Source organism: Globicephala melas, chromosome 6 (genome assembly GCF_963455315.2).
Source record: "Globicephala melas chromosome 6, mGloMel1.2, whole genome shotgun sequence".
Lineage (NCBI taxonomy): Eukaryota > Metazoa > Chordata > Mammalia > Artiodactyla > Delphinidae > Globicephala > Globicephala melas.
Window position 1 is genome coordinate 52,907,839 of NC_083319.1, and position 15,593 is coordinate 52,923,431.

Consider the following 15,593-nt stretch of genomic DNA (forward strand, 5'->3'; position numbering starts at 1 on the left):
TGTCAAAGTTTATTCCCCATTACCGTAGATCAAGTCCTCATTCCTTAAATGGTCTTACTTGCTCCTGTTTGAAGCTAGGCCACATTTCAGCCAGCACGAACAGTTTGCCGAGTGAAACTAGAAGTCTCCTGGCTTTGTGCATGGAATCTGGGGGGGGGGGGGTATTGTAGCTAGATGTCAATTTTCAAACCCCAAATTTACTCTATACAAGACGTCAACCACGGCTGACTTACATAACAAGTGAACACGGCCATACAGACCTGAAAAAATGACTTCTCTCCCTTAATGCCAAACTAGAAAGAGAAAAGCAAGTTCAGAGAACACACTATGACTCATCAAAGTCCAAAAGGAAAAGCTTCATGTGGACCTAGCATCCTGTGCAGCTTCCTGGAGTCCTTCTAGCCTCCAACCCTATTTGCTTTTGTGTGATTTTCTGCAAAACAAAAGAATCCTATCATTTATTTTCCTCCTTAATAGCTATTGTTAAATTTTGCTTTCCTTCAGAGATGAAACTCACACTATATGTTCTACAATCTTCTTTTTGTACTGAGTGAATGGCGCTGCCTTTTCATTTCTCCTGAACGTAGGCTTTATTTTATAAAATTCCTACTTGCTGTGGTGCAAGCTACAAACAAGACGATTCTTTAGAGGAAAGACCTGAAGGGAGAAGGTGGTGCTTTCTTAGACCAATGTGAAGGGAAAGGGAGATGTCATATCTATATTTAATCTCTGCTCCCAGTAAAGGATTTTATTTTTCCATACTCACAGTTGTGCATATAATGCATGGATAGCAATCCCTCCAAGTACTGCATCAAAATTTTATATGAACTGAAGAATAAACACATGTAACAAAGGGAGTGTTTTCTTCTTTACTTTCCATCTGACAAAATGCCAGGAGGAATGGCTAGTCTCTGCCTCTAGTGTCTCACTAAGATGATCGTTCTCTCTTTGAAATTTGGCATGGCAGGTGAAGGTGGAATCTTAAAGGGATAAAGGGCACTTATTCACAAGGGAATAAAGATGAAGTCATCAGTTTCTGAAAATTGGCATGTGAGGTTGGCATGCCAGGGAAACAGATTAAACCCCCCTCACCCAAATGAAAACCTTATATTACCTAATGTATTAAGCGTCACCATTAGTTAAAGCCCTTTTATAGACAACTAGGTTATCTGGCTATATTATTAGTTGTAATTTATTAGGCAGTTGGAAGTTATACTTTTACTGCATTACTCATTTTGTTTAAGATTTCTCACCTAATTAATAGTTATACTGGCATATCCTCAGGCAGAAAAGCAAGTTATTACAATAGATTCTTCAGGGCATACTATATTCTGCTTCTTTTAGATGTGTTATCTTTTGTTGTTGAACACTGGTCCACTTTGGGATAGACAGAAAATTATGAAGCTCAGGTTAACAAGCAAGTAGCAAAGCCTTAGAAAACTGCAGGGTGCACGATCCTTGACACTCCCAGCCACCTGGAAATGGTGCCCTTGCAGACTCTTCTTCCACCAGCAATGGACCAGCAACATAAACAATTCTTGCCACTTAATGACCACATGCAGCACGTTCCAGCAGTGTTCTTTCCACAGCTTCTTGTCTTCAATGTATCCACTGCATAGTTTTTTAAGCGTCCTAGAACTGTATTTCAGACCCAGTTGCTCAAATAGAGGCAATTTTGCAACAGTAAAATGGTGTTAAAATAGGATTTTACTCTAGGGGGGAAAACTCCTCAACCAAATAGTCACAGTGCACTTTGCATGACTAATTTAAGCCATTACATTACAAAATAAGGGATAAATCATACTTTTCATAACACTACCATATAGGAACAGTTTTAAGAGTCAAGCACCTACATTCACGTGAGGCTAAAATAATAGGCCCCGATTTAAAATCTCCTAACATTCTTTCACACTTCGTAAAACTAAAAATAAAATTGTCTCTGCAAACACTGACCTATTCGTCCAGCCGAAGTACTGTATTTCAAGGAAAATGGGAACAAGAGGTCTCAAAACCGCCAAGTGCCAGCAGTTGGCTGTTTGCAGCCTTAACTGGTCTTAAATGTGGGGTGGAGGCGAAGAGACTTCGGACAGGAGAGAAAGAGAGATTTATTACCCTTCTTAAATCAAAAGCAGATTCCATGCTTCAACTGCCCCCTGACCCTCCCTCCCCGCCCCCACGAGGTTGTTTCCCCCTATTTTGGGTATATATTTTACACGAAGATGACAGGTGAGGTAAGGTTAAAGTGCTGTGTCTGATCCACAAGGGGTTAGGGCGGGTTTATTTATTTATAAGGCGTTCAGCCTCCGGGCTGTTTTTCCCTCATTGGCATTTGGAAGCTTGCAGTTCTTTAGAAAAGAGACAGATTTGGCAGGAATGTTCTTTGTGCCCGCCTTCCTTTTTACGGGGGGGAGAAAGAGAGATTTATAATTACAGCCTTGGGGGGTGGGGCAGGGTAGGGGAGAAAAAGTTTCGGGCAGCACGTCGATGCCTGTTTTTTCTCATGGTCAACGCTGTGCCACAAACAGCTTTGGTGCCACTCGGAGCCCTCCCCTCGTCCCCTCCCTTTCCCTCTGCAGGCTCGCTCTGGCAGGCGGAGGCGCAGTTAAATTCCAGCACCTTCTTCACATAACCCCAAACTACTACGCGCTATTACTACGGCTGTCCTCCCTTTCGCTTTGCCTCCTCCGCTTCCCAGCCTCCCGAGAGGAGCCCAGCAGCGGCCCTGGAAGACCGCCGGGAAGGGATAACGGGCGCCCAACTCCATCAGGTCGCCGGGCTTTCTGCGTCCTGCGCAGTTTCTCTGTTCCACGCACAAACACGGCCAGAGACTCGGCGCCTTGCAGACACACACGGATCCACGCATACAGTAGAGCTGTCTCGATCCACATTCTTGCACACCGCCCCCTCCTCCCCTCCGAGCTTCGGGAGTCGCTGAGCGGGGCGAGTGACAGGCGCGTCCCGCCAACCCGCGCCCAGGCGGGCAGGGAAGAGCGGCGCACGGGGCCAACTGCGGCGCGCCTTCCGGCGCCGGTGGAGGCGGTGAGGGTGGGACGCGGGGCGGAGCCAGAGTTTAGGAAGAGGAGGGGATGGCTGTCATCAATGAAGTCATATTCATAATCTAGTCCTCTCTCCCTCTGTTTCTGTACTCCGGGTGACTCACAGAGGGAAGAGATTCAGCCAGCACACTCCTCGAGAACAAGGTAAATATAACTTACAACTGCTTTCTCCTCTTTCCCCTCCCTCCGGCCTCCGGGCTGCAGCCGCGGCACAAACCCCTCCGGCACCGCGCCGCCTTCGCCGGGGATTATTCATTATTATCCTAATTATTATTTATTGTGCATGCACGGAGACCAAAACAAACAGGCGGGCCAATCGCTACAACAAAAAAAGCCCGCCTCCTCCCTGCGGGCCTCAGGTGGAATGCTCTAACAGCAGCTCCCGCGAGGCGGTGGGAGAAACCGGAAAGTTTCAGCCGAACCTTGCTGTTCTAATAATAACAGTAATAATGACTACTTCAAGGAGGCAAGGGGAGGAACATCCCAACAAACCACAGCCTTGACCCTAGGTAGGCAGTCAGCGATGCGCTGCTAACTCCAGGTTGCAACACACACACACTCGGCAAGGTTGCAATCCCCCCATTCCCATAAAAGCTAGGGTGGCGGGGGGTTGGCAGGAGGACCGGGAAGGAGGATGGAAACGCGACAGTTCTTCCAGAGCAGTCTTCCCCGGAAGAGTTGGAAGGCGAGCGGGAGAGGAGGGCGAGGAGCCCGGGCTGGCGGCGGGGCGCCAACGAACGCGCCTGCCACCCGCTTCCCTGGGACTTGTTTAAAGGGCTCCGGCTGCGGAGACGCAAGCGGATCGCGGCGGGAGAAGCCGAAGCTGGCGCGCCGAAGCGGCGGCAGCCGACGCCACGGGGCCGGTGCGTGCGGCGTCGGAGGTGTCACCTCCACTTCGCGCGTTCCCTCGGGCGGGGATGGGGGCGCTGACCGGTAGGCAGGCCTTTAGGCAAAGGGGCTCCGGGTGGGCAGGGGGCTGCTGCGCCCGGGGCACTGCGGACGTCCCTGCCCCTGGTACCTGGCGGCCGCGCGGGCTCGGGTGTTGAAGTTCGGGGTGTCCGGCCCGGACCGCACTGCTGGGAGGGAGGGAGGAGGTCCCGAAGAAGGAGGTCGGAGGTGCCTGCCGGGCTCAGTTACCCTGCCCTCCCCCTTCCCGGGTTTGTTTTCTTTTGCTTTGCGTCTTCCCCTAGCTCGAGATGCGGAAACCGCGGGCGTGGGTCGCCCGCTATCATCCGGGTGCTAGGGGAGCCACCGTGGCTGCGGGCCGGGGAGGCCATGATCCGGATAATCCTCTCTGCCTGACTGTCACAAACAGGACCCGCGCGCACCCGGGCAGCGGCCGTGGCGTTCGCCGGAGAAGGGGAAGGGCTGCGGGGGGTGGGGGGGGAGGAATGGGGAGGCTGGCGAGGGCGGGAGGCGGGGTGACCGGGAGAGAGCCTCCCCCCAACGATGACACGCACCTCTTCCTTCTCACTCCTTGCTTTCGAGTTTGCTTTATTCCCATCCCAACCTGGTTTACTCCTTTCTCTGCTTCCCCCCTCCATCTAGCCGTCTTCCCTTCCCCCGTTTGTTTTGCAAAACACGGCCATGCCATCTGCAAAGGTGTCGCGATGCACTTCCCCAAATAACCAGTCCGGCGCGCCAGCCCCTAGTCGCCCTCCGTTTGCGGGCGCACACCGAGGCCTCGCAGCCTGGGCGCAGTTGCACCGCGCGGGGCGGGGCGCAGCGGTGCGGGCTCCGGGGGACACCCGCTCCCGGGTCCCGGCGCTCGGCCGGTTTCCGGTACACGCGGGGAAATCGCCTCCCGCCAGTGTCTGCGCGCTCGCCCCCGCCTCCGCCGCCTGGATTGCATTATTATTTTTATCCGGGTTGCAGTTTGCAGCGGATCCTGGTGAGCAAGGGGCTGGCCGGACTGCTGGGGGGTGGAGGTGGGGGGGGGCGGAGGGAAGTTGGACGTGGATCAGGCAGAAAAAAAAAAGTTTGGCTGGGAGGCTAAGTAGGGAGGGAGGGTGGGAGGGGGCAGCGAGCTCCCGCAGCTCGCGTCTCGGCGCCCTCGCGGCCGGCGCGAGTGTGGCTGCGCGGGAGTGTGAGTGCGTGAGTGCGCGCCGGGGCCGGTGCGTCGCGAGCAGCGGCGCGGGCAGCCGGTCCTGCCCGCGCCCTGCCCGGGAGCCGGGGGAGGACAAGGCGAGATTTGGTGGCGGGGGCTGGGGTGGGGTGGGGGGTTGGCGTGTGCGTGTGGCTGACTGAGTGTGAGTGTGCGCGCGCGAGCGGCAGAGAATCAGGAAGTCACAGCAGCGAAGCGCACACAGACATGTTTGATCGCCGTGACATGACGCGCGCGAGGGAGGAAGCGGCAGCGGCGGCCGGGGCCGGGCCGCGGACTCTGGCGCCGGCCTAGGGCTCGGGCGGGGAAGACCCGCTCTGGGCTGCCGGCCGCGCTGCCACTGCAGGCTCGGCGAGCCCCGCGCCTCTTTTTGTTCCGTGTCCCCCAGGTAAGGATTACTGCGCCGCCGCCGCCCGCCCTGTGCAGAGCTTTCCAGCTCTTTCCCTGCCGGCCCCCTCCGGTCTCCCGGCTCGCCGCGCCTGTAAAGTCAGGCAGGCGGGGGAAGCCGGCTCCCGACCCTCCGATCGATCGCGTGTAAAACTTTCCAGCGGGAGGCACCGCGAGGGGAAGAAGAAGGCCTTGCTGGCTGCTGTCCCTTGTCAGTTCTTCTCCGGGTCTGGGGAGTGGAGTCGCTGCGCCTTGGGGCCGTTGCACATGCAAACTTCGGGCCTAAACGTGCCTCCAACTCTCGCAGTATTTACTCCAACAATAAAATACATATTCAGAGTCGTCCACTTGGTCCTGCCAGGCGCTTAGATTTTTTAAGAGCAGGAGACAGGCTGGGGAGTCGAGGGAAGTGGGGCTGTTGTGCCGAATCCATTTCTTCTTTAATGTCTGCAGCGGGTGTTATGTAACTTTAGTAGCACATGGGTGCAAAGCCCATACTGGGCTTCCCCCCTCCTTTGTTTATATAACTTTTGGGAGAGTTTTGCAAGGTTGTCCCTTTTCTTTCTTTCTTTCTTTTCTCCTCCTTAACCTGACGGAGGTTGGTGCTTTTGAAAAAGCAAAGCGACCCGGGTCGGTATTTTATGGAGAGGTGTCATCCTTATCTCCTGGTTATTAGGTAGGCTGTGTTCCTAACTATGTGTGATTTTAGAGCATAAGGAAGACATTAAGGATACACGTTTGTCTACCGCACTGAGTGGTTATTTTTAACGTCTATGCGTTACCAATAGCGGAGTTCAAATTTAAACTTCCATTTCAAAGGACTTTTTAATTTACACCTGGCTGTTGGAAGAGAATGCTTGTAGGAACAGAAAGATTGTTGCTTGAGTACTGAGTGGAAGAAAATTCCTGTCTGACCATGTACGTAAGACTCAGAAACCTCTGAGATCTGTACTGAAATAAAAGCCATGCCCAGTGTTACATGTGCGTGTAGACTTATATATGCACATTCAAATGTTTCAGTGATATTTTCCACCATTTTTTGGGGGGACCACTACCCCAGTCTTGTTTGCCTACACTAGACTTGCTAGGCTTCTAGCCTACTTCTAGCTCACTGGTGAAGTGTTAAGAGGTGTGGCAGGTTTGAATCCAAGTTGGTGCATTGTTATGCAAATAGAACACACTTTCTCTTTTAAGAATCTAATTGCCCTTTTATTCTCCTGGACTTTTTTTTTTTTTTGAAGCTCCCTGACAACTTGGAATGTTTGCTGCTGGAAAGAGGGGATTTGGAGATGCCTATTAGGTACAAAAGATATTTATGACCGGAAATAAAAAACCAAACCTGTAGACAGCCTCCCCTCTACCTTGTTGGGGGCATTAAAGAGAGAAGCCATATTGTTGAAGAACACTGTAAAATAAATCAGGAGTTTGGGGTATCAGAACCCTTGAAGAATTGGCAGAGGTGAGGGGGTGCTTCCTTACATGCAGCTTTTCTCTCCTCAGTGACATCAGTTACATCCCAGCTCGGGGACTGGCTGCACTGTGGGGTTTCACAGAAAATATTCACCGCCAGAGTGTGTTCAAAGCAGCCTTAGATCTTTTCTTTTGTTCGTTTTTTTAAAGTGGTTTTTGAGCATTTCTCGTCAAGTTTCTTAAAAAGTGCTTTGACCAACACCTGAGGCTTGGAATTGACCAAAAAAAAAAAAAAGTGCCTCTGCACTTGTCATATTGTTAATCTTTGGATTCTGTTTAAAATATTTCTGACACTATAACCAGAAAGTACCACTTTGGCGAAGAAATAATTATTGAAACCTTTTTTCTTTGACTAAGTTTAAGATAAGTTATTTTACAGGCGAGCATGAAAGTACATACCATGCTCTTCTAGGAGATCATCGGGATACCCCTTATATTCTGGTAATATTTTGACATTTCAATTTGAGGGCTTATTATGTATTGGAACAAGACCATAAAAGAGAAGACTTTCATATATTATAGAAGAGGTACCATCCTCTAGTGTTTTCATGCTGGCTTTTTTTCCCCTTTAGCAGTCTTCCTTTGTAAACAAGGCCTTTGTCAAACTCTCCTAGGTCAGCAGCTTTTCGATACTCCAGAGGAATAATAAATCACTATTTATGACATCTTGACATGGTGCCATGAGAACAACTGAACTGTCACAAATATAATGCTAAGGAGTGTTTCCCAGCACTAGTATATTGAGGCTGGGCTGATCAGACCTGATTTAGCCACCAGAAGTTTTGATTCACGCTGTTTCTGGTCAAGATGATTTTAAGGGAAGTCATGGACAATTTGTTGCTGACCATGAGTGGCCTTAGAAAACTCTTCGTAAATGAGCCACATTTTTCTCCTGCAGTATTTCTGGTGAACAGATGAGAACATTTCCCTGATGTGAAAAGCCGTTTTGGTGAGCTGCTTCTGATTTTTTTTTTTTGGTCACTTTTTTTCTATAAAAGAATGATCATCTCAATTGCTCCTTTTTCTTACATGTGTCCTGTAGTTTGTTTTTGAACCATAGAGGATGCTGAATTTTCTGTCGTCTTTGGAAGTATTTGTTTATGGAACTTTAATCTCTAGCCAGTTCATAAAGTCATGGATCATTCTATAAGTAGTTGGGAATAGAAAATACAGGTGGTGGTAGGTTATTTGGTAGAGTATTTAGGAAGCCCTGGGGTGTTTATTTTTTCTGCATAGAAAGTCGTGACTGTATTTTCCAGGGAATATAGGACTCTAAAACTTAGTTCTGCCAGAGTCATTATGAAACATAGCGTATTTATTTGCCTAAGATATTTATCACCAAGTTAAATGGGATCCTGCAACCTGGGTTTGGAAAACTTTACAACTTTATTACTGTTTATTATTACTTTTTTCCCTCATATTAATATAGCACTTTTTTGGAAAGTGTTTTGGTTATATTAGAGATTTTAAAGATACAGTCAAAGATACTTGAATAATTATACTTTAGCAAAACATATAACACAGCTGATGAAATTCAGGAGCTAAATAGTTGAATCTTTTGAATGTTGGATATAAACATTATTTAATTTTAATTATGAGAGAATAAGTAAGTAATTCACTCATTTAGAATGATGCTTTAGATATGAAATACAGGATTTTTGACTGAAATATTTACATAAGTGGTGCCTTTCTGGACTTCATGATACATTATTATGTAACTGAAGCCGACTATGAATTGTAATGTTTTATTAGATATAAGACTTTCAGAACATTCAGTTACCATCGGGGAATATGGCTGTATAATTTTATACTTTTGAAAAGATGACAGTATTCTATGTAATTTTAGGTCGTGTATAAGCATCAGTCTTCGTTTTTGGTTTTTTTTTTGAATTTTATTTTATTTATATTTTTATACAGCAGGTTCTTATTAGTCATCCATTTTATACACATCAGTGTATACATGTCAATCCCAATCTCTCAATTCATCACACCACCACTACCCCCCGCCGCTTTCCCCCCTTGGTGTCCATACGTTTGTTCTCTACATCTGTGTCTCAATTTCTGCCCTGCAAACCGGTTCATCTGTACCATTTTTCTAGGTTCCGCATATATTAAGCCTCAGTCTTCTGCCAATATATCATCTACCTCTCTGCAAGCACTAATATTTTAGAAACTTTTTAGAAACTGACCTAATTGAAATATTGACCCTTTTGAAAGGGCTGACCCTTTTGTAAATTGATGAATGGAATTCATAGAAGTTGAAATAAATTTGAAGTTTAAAACCCATTAAATATAACTCCCCCCTCTCTCTCTCTTTTTTTGTTTGTTTGTTTGTTCAAACTGAATTCAGAATTGTGGAATTAAAGTTACTTAAAAACAGCAAAAAAATCTTTGATCAAAAAGCATTGGGATATGTTATCTCACAGGTTAACAGAAGTCCAAGGGAAGTTCTCTATCAGTTTGTGTTAGGATTGTGTTTTCTTGTTTAGAATGACTGTATTTCTTTACCTGCTTGAGGTTGTATTGTCCAGTTTTTACCATACTACTGGGAGTTAAGTCATTGAACTTGGAAATTGAATGTCCGTGAGGAAAGCTGGGCATGTAATAGCTTTGCAAATATTTGCAGCTCTTTTGCCGTTTGCTGTTGTGCTGGATTCTTACATGCACTAAAATGCTATTAAGCAAAGTCTATAAATCCGTAAAAAATGAATGATCTGCAATCGAGAATTTATGTCTTACAAAGAACGTGCCTGAACACGTATGAATAGCAAATTGTACACCGCACAGACCACTTGATACAGGGAGAGATCAGGATGGGCTCTCTTGAGTGCATGGGGTAGATGGAGTCTTCGAGATGGAGGACGATTGTGGCCAGAGGAGGGCAGGGGTGGGGTGGTGGGTGCTGATCATATGAGATCAGGAGAAAGTCCTGAGATCACAGGGCCCGAGCCTAAAGAAACTGTGAGAAGACCAATGGACCAATTTTGACCTGGTTGCCCAGGGCAAGAGGTTCCAGTTGGGAAGAATTTTCAAAAGATACAAGTTGGAGAAGGTAGAAAGACTTGATTTCCAGGCTAAAGCATGAATGTTTTATCCAGAGTGTGTTGGAGGTTTCTCTCAGAAGTTTGGAGCAAGGGAATTCATGAACAAAAAGTATGTGAGATTAATCTAGCAGACGGTGAATTCAAGTCCAGGGTGGGAATTGAAGGCTTCAGAAGGATCCTCGCCATAACGTACCTTTTTATACGATAGCTCACAAGGTGTTTTCACATGTAATACTTTATTTGCTTCATATCAAAATTGAGGTAGCGGGCTTCCCTGGTGGCGCAGTGGTTGAGAGTCCACCTGCCGATGCAGGGGACACGGGTTCGTGCCCCGGTCCGGGGGGATCCCACATGCCGCGGAGCGGCTGGGCCCGTGAGCCATGGCCGCTGAGCCTGCGCGTCCGGAGCCTGTGCTCCGCAATGGGAGAGGCCACAACAGTGAGAGGCCCGTGTACCGCAAAAAAAAAAAAAAAAAAAATTGAGGTAGCTGACTACTATTATGCCTGTTTTGTAAAAGAGAACTTGAAATTCAGAGGTCAAATAAACTACGTGGTGATTTATTTTTTAATGGCAGATTAACACTGTAAATGGCCATTATTCATTTTAATTGCAGTGAACTTGAAGGGTTCATGCTTGAATTTTTGTTGCTGCTGTGAAAGTCGGGGAAAGTGGGGCATCTCACTGGTCTGCTGGGGTTCATTCAGCATATAATGGTCAAGTTTTACTGCGAAGTCAACGTGTGCCATCTCAGCCAGAAAAAGTTCTTACAGTATGTATTTCAGACTCTTACATGTTTCGTGTATAAATAAAATTATCTTAGCAGACAGAGATGAAAGTGGCCATCATTGATTCTTATCAGCATCCCAAATGAGGTTGCCTTGCAAAGGGGCCTAACAGAACCTAGGAAGGATGGGTGTGTGTGTAAATACACACGAATTACATTTCAGGGTGTCACGCTCTGCTACTAGTTTTTGTTGGTTGGTCTGTTTTGGTTTTGACCAGTTACCTAGCAGTTTGGGTTCAGCTGAATTTAAGAAGCGATCGTTGTCCGTGATTACTTTTGTAACGACCAGTGGACATGGATTTTGGGTTAGAGGGTTGCTCTGCCGGAGTGCTTTTTTGTTGAGGAGCTTCTAGTACTTTGGGTTTTCTTGTAAACACCCTGCTTAAAAGAATTTTTCCTTTGTGGAAACATTGGCTGTCCTTACCAAAGAGGTCATGGAATTGCATCACAGGTAGGCTCTTCTGAGAAGGCAGCTCATGGTATGTCTAGGGTGATAATGTCAAGAGCCAGGTTCCTGTTAAGGCAGTGCCTGGGGCTCACGGGGCTGTAATTGGCCCCTGAAGTTTGTTTTCTCTCTTGTCCTGCACTGATCTGCTTTGGAGCCCCTGCCAGGTCTGACTCTGGGCAGGGACGGTCCCAAGGCTTTTCATTCCAAGTGAGGGCAGCCGCTTGCATCCTAATTCCTTTCCTTGACTCAACGATGCGGAGTTCGCAGAAGCCCAGCAAACACAGCACACTTTTCATCCAACCACTTTTTAAAACAACCTCGACTTCGAATGGTAAACCGCCAGGAATGACAACGAGAAAGATGTTTTCCATGCTTTTCTCGAGTTTCAGGCCAGCCACGTAGAGTGTTCACTCTAAGCACAGTGTGGTTTTTATCTGTGGCACAAATCATTTCGTGCACTGTGTAAAGTTGCGCGTCTCAGACCAAGAAGCACGAGGGCTTTGGGTATATTTCACCACCTATCCAGACAACCTTGGCCTGTAAAAAAGAAACTTCTGGTAGATTTATTTCTTTTATCTTCCTTGCTGTTCTTACCTACTCTCTACTCCCCCATCAAGAACAGCAGCACTTGTGTTCCAGTTCTAGAGATGTTGCTACTTCTTGTGGGGGAATTCTCAATTCATTTACAGAGAAAGCTACAGAGAAAACCTTCAGGGTCAGGGGAGACAGTCTGAATCAGCAAACAGACATAAAAAGAACTCTTATCTTAACTATCTCCTGAGCCTTAATCGTTCTCCATAACAGCCAGAAAACTTGAAAACAACAGTTATTCTTAGGGATGTGAACCGGGCCTAACTTTTATTTCTCATATTCCACCTTCGACCTGTACCCCAAAGTCTTTCTGTAAATGCAGAAGAGATAAAGGTCTGCTGGAGATTCAAGATCACCCCACGCTTCCTTATTACGTTTCGTGAAGTTATTTAAGAGGTGTTGTCTAGTGCAGGTTGTGCTTCCCCCCAAACTCTTTCTGTGACTAGAAAACACAAGTTGCTAGGAAACATTTATTTATTATCTATTTTTACTGCAAGGCCTAGCAGAAATGGCACCTTCTCCACGAAGCCTCCCTTAATTCCCTTTTCTTGCCTCCGCCCTCCAAGATGTAAGTCCTCTCTCCTGCCCGTGACTAGAGTGGACACTCTAGCTATACCCCTTCTGGTCTTGCAGGAACTTGCATGTTCTTTTTTTTTTTTTTTTTTTTTCTCACTGCTGTTTATGGATAAGTCCTGTTTCCCTGTCAGAGTTGCAGAGCCCTGGGTAAGCCCTCTGGTCATTTCTGTACATCCTCCATGCCTTGTGCCCAGGGGAGAGCCAGGACAGTTGGGAATAGATGACTAAAACAGGTCCTCTGGATCTTTGATTAAACATCACCGACCTCTTAGGTTCATAACATTGTCTCTGCCTCATATTCTCTCGAGGGCTTTTCTTCACTTCTCTGTCCCTTCGCACATTAACATAGGATCACAGCCGAATCCCAGTCCTCGCGACATCTCCCATCGTTTCCATCTTTGCTTCTGCATCCTCCGCCTCGCACCCCTGTGCATCGTTGCTCAGCCTGAGTGACAGCTCTCCACACTGGTGGATGGCCTGGCTTGCCTGATGGTGCCTTGACTCGGTATTGGGCCAGGAGTGAAGAGATAAAAAACTCTACTCACAGATGTGACTCTGGGCAAGCTCTGTGGTCCCTTCCTGCCCTCCTCCTTTAAATGGGGACGTGACCAAATGTGTCCTCAAGTCAAGTCCCTGAAATGATTGTGAAGCACATGGGGTTGTGTTGAAGTATTACTGCGAGTGTGGGGAGCTTTCAGCTGATTGGAGCGAGACAGGACGGTAGACGTTCTGTCCTGGTTGTCATGGTTGGGCTGGTGACCCTTAAAATTCCATGAAGTTGAACTCCTTTTAATATGCAGATGGGTGTGCTGGGGCTTTCTGTAAAGGGGAGAGGAAGGGAATTGGGGCTGAGGGAGGATGTCTACAGTGGTTGGAGTTGTGGGAAGCTCCAGCGACTTTTATTTTTAAAAAGCGCACACTCCCCGGTTGTAAAGGCAGGGTCAGGACGAAAAAAGACAGGGTGTACTGCTGAAAAATTCTTGGCTAAGAACGCAGTGGCCTGGCCCTCAGGGAGTGCTGGTGTGAGGTGGAGGGAAGCGTTGAGGGGAGGAGAGGGGCCTGGCAGTGCCAGGGTACGGGGAGGTCTGTGTGCCTAACCTCCTTACACACAGACACGTTTTCTTCCTTATATTGGCCATGTAATTATGGAACAGGCCGTTCTTTTTGGTGACAATGTAAAACTTCCCCGCCCCGACCCCCAACACAAAATAAAAATAGATTTTGAGTGTTATCTTGCGGAGAGACCTGGCACTCCTGCCCTCTCAAGGTTACTGGAGCCATCGCCTCTCCCCCATCCGCCCTGTGCCTGTCCCCACTGTCCCCACCCCATCTGCATCACTTAATTGGTGCCTGGAAGAAAAAAGAAAGGGGTTTGGATTCCTAGGGAGACCGGGAGGGTGGGTGAGGGGAAGCTGAGTTGGCCAATACTGGACTTTCACCCTTAACCACAGGGACTTAGTAATGACCCGCGCCTCTGCCTGAGACTCGCACCTCTTTGTAATTTCCACCCCCGAATTGCTTTACTCTGTGGGAAAGTTTAATCGTGTCTTGGAGCTGCATCGTGAAGTTGCCACCAGAAATGAAGAGGAAGGAATAGGAGGCCAGGACTGTGGCCTCGTCTCTGAGAGGTGCTCCTCTGTGGTACGCTTGGGTGATGGTGCCGTGGCGTGAATCCTGGGACAGCCCGGGTCCTGCCCTGGAGGTTCACTGATGAGCACGCCCACACATACGGTTAGAGGAATCGGGAGATGCTGCAAGCCCTGGATAGGCAGATGCAGGGAGCCTTGAGATGCTTCGATTCCAAGCCCAGAGGAAGCTGAGAAACCCCAGAAAAAAAAAAAACACACTTTGCCCGGGAACCCCAGGGTTGGCGACAGCCCTGAGGTGGGCAGAACCCAAGGTCTCTGGGCTCCCAGTCAGAAGCCAGAGGGTCACATTCAAGTTGTGCGGTAGTCCAGGTCCCTTAGCTGTGCGGGATGGGGCAGGTTTGCTCCCTTGTTAAACTGTGCTGTTTCTCTGAGCTGGCTTCTTGTTTATTCATCTATGCTGTTTCACGGACACATTCATTAAGTGCATGCTCCTAAAGGTTCTCTTCTTACGAAAAAGTTTCCTATATAACACGTTCCTATATTAACATTCTTCTTTATGTCCGTATTCTTCCATTTCCTGTCTCATATGTTTCCCCCCTAAGAAGTTTTTAGTAGTTTCCTATAACAAAAAATGATGAGCGTTTCTGTGGGACTGCATACAATTAATTACAACATTCTACGAGACTCCCAGATGAAAGTCATTATATGCACAGAAAGTCGTTGGTATTTTGGGATAGTAGATATTAAAATGTAAAACATGAAAAGTAGGACTGCCAGGCTGACTGAGCACTTGTATCTTCATTGTTCAAACTTGTGGTATCTTGCCATCATAGCCATTGAAGCCAATTTCAAGGTAAATCATAACAGGAAGTAAGCAATTTCCTTTTATTCACTAAAAAATAAAGGGGTTTATTAGTTTGCTGATATACATGAAAGAACATTTTAACTTGTAGTACCCCTGAATTGACGTCAGCGTCCTAAATTTAAAATGCTGACTGAACATGGGTGGGTGTGTGTATATGTGAGGGGGTGGAATCCAAAAAAAAAAAAAGGTTACTTCCGCCTGCTTTGTTAATCACAAAGAATAAATAATAACATTTGGCTCTCTAGTGAATTCAGGCTATAATTTACTGTCCAAGCTTCCCTGTTGTTTTAGAAATCACTTGAACTGTGTTCTCTTAGTCCCATCTTGTATCAGCAAAACAGTTTGAGTGATCCCTTGCTTATAATCATTCCAAAGCAGCCTTTCATCCCTTCCTGTTCTAGCCCTAATTCATTTATCAGATTGGCCAAATTCTTGCCTCCACTTTTCAGATTTCTTTGTTTGAACATACCTCAAACCCTGATTGCTCTCTTAATTTTTTTATTTTTTAATAATTGACTCTATTAATAGTTTGCCCTTGCAACTTTGTCTACACTTCATTCAGATCTTTTCTGAGCACTTACTCCATGCTGGTTGGAGGCGCTGGGGATACAGGAGCAAAGAAGGGCCAGACCTCACCCTCACGGCCCTCACATTCTAGAGATTCCTCGAGAGGTAACGG

The 15,593-nt window shown here is 47.2% G+C and overlaps 1 protein-coding gene and 1 pseudogene across 6 annotated transcripts in view; one reads left to right on the forward strand and one right to left on the reverse strand.

Moving 5' to 3' along the window:
* Positions 1–2,888, reverse strand: part of LOC115863917 (importin subunit alpha-1 pseudogene) — a 113,220-nt pseudogene extending 110,332 nt beyond the window's left edge.
* A 175-nt stretch (positions 2,889–3,063) lies between these two features.
* Positions 3,064–15,593, forward strand: part of SMARCA2 (SWI/SNF related BAF chromatin remodeling complex subunit ATPase 2) — a 172,684-nt gene continuing 160,154 nt past the window's right edge. The window contains exon 1 of one of the 6 annotated variants that reach the window (XM_060300876.1): positions 3,064–3,200. The gene's annotated coding sequence lies outside the window, so the exon portion shown is untranslated. Of the gene's footprint in view, positions 3,201–3,851; positions 3,920–4,797; positions 4,948–5,290; positions 5,549–15,593 lie in introns of those variants that run through there. The other 5 variants (XM_060300880.2, XM_060300878.2, XM_060300877.2 and 2 more) reach the window with 5 other exon arrangements.